Source organism: Sorex fumeus, unplaced genomic scaffold, assembly GCF_029834395.1.
Source record: "Sorex fumeus unplaced genomic scaffold, SorFum_2.1 ptg000075l, whole genome shotgun sequence".
NCBI classification, from domain to species: domain Eukaryota; kingdom Metazoa; phylum Chordata; class Mammalia; order Eulipotyphla; family Soricidae; genus Sorex; species Sorex fumeus.
The window spans coordinates 15513061-15514352 of NW_026606132.1; the positions used below are offsets into that span (position 1 = coordinate 15513061).

A 1292-nucleotide genomic window follows, 5' to 3' on the forward strand; every position below is an offset into this window, starting at 1 on the left:
GACTTGTTCTCACTGCTTTTTTCATATCAAATAAGCCATGGGGAGTTTGGAGGCTCTGTCGTGAGGGCGGGATACTCTCGGTCTCTTGCCGGGCTTTCTGAGAGTGTCAGAGGAATTGAACCGGGTCTGCCACATTCAAGGCAACCACCTACCAGCTGTGCTATCGCCCAAAAACAAAATAATATAGATAGATAATTAATTGAGAGAAATTAACTGTGTGAAGCAAACAAAAATAAAAGATGTCCAGGTTGAATAAAATAAATATATCAGAAAAAAATTCATTAAATCGATAACTGAAGTCTATCAAATATAGTAACAACGTAAAAAGAGATAATTTCATTGAAATATATTCCATCTTCCGCATCAATCTGTTTACAGCACACATGACTTAAAAATTGAAAGCTTCACTTTACCTCCAGATTCCTGAAATACATTGATTATTTCTAGCCGAGACTTTGTTGGAATGGTCTTAAAGCATGTACCAAATTCCTGTTTTCAATTTCTTAAGTATCATGAAAGAAGTCTTAAATTTATATACAGTTCTTATCTTTCTTTTTGAATCCTTATCAAAACAGTCCTAAACAGTTATTGAATGGTATCACTGTATCACTGTCATCCTGTTGTTCATAGATTTTCTCGAGTAGGCACCAGTAACGTCTCCTTCGTCTTAGCCCTGAGATTTCAGAAAGTGCCACATTTTGAGGCTCTTTTGGGGTCAGGAGAATGAGACCCATCATTGTTACTGGTTTTTGGCACATTGAATACACCACGGGGAGTTTGCCAGACTTTGAATGGTGAGACAAACTTTATTTAGTAAGCAACTCAATACATGTTTACTTACACACTGTCCTCGTTAGTATAGTGGTGAGTATCCCCGCCTGTCACGCGGGAGACCGGGGTTCGATTCCCCGACGGGGAGGTACAAATTTTAAAGTCGGTACATCAATATCTCCATTTGTTGGTACCAATTTCACCTTATTAAGTCTGTTACAATAAATTAGAATAGAGTGACTGACCAAATGTGGATATTGGGTTGAGGAGATAATTGGTCAAGTTTTGTCTGATTATGTGAGGTCCTGAGTTCAACTCCTGGTTTGAGATGGTCTCATGACTACCAATGGCTGTGATCCTGGTAGACCCCAAACCACTGGATTTGAGCATTATACTGGAGAGCTAAACACTAAAGCACCAGTCTGCCTCCAGTTCTTTAATCCTGATATCAGGATGCATCAATATGTAAATACATGTCTTTACAGATATTTACATCTATGTATTCTAAAACTATCTATCCA

At 38.2% G+C, this 1292-nt stretch overlaps 1 non-coding gene across 1 annotated transcript; it reads left to right on the forward strand.

Moving 5' to 3' along the window:
• The first annotated feature begins 847 nt into the window (after positions 1 to 847).
• On the forward strand, positions 848 to 919 carry TRNAD-GUC (transfer RNA aspartic acid (anticodon GUC)). The gene has a single exon. It is a non-coding gene; the product is annotated as a tRNA-Asp (tRNA).
• The last annotated feature ends 373 nt before the right edge of the window (positions 920 to 1292 follow it).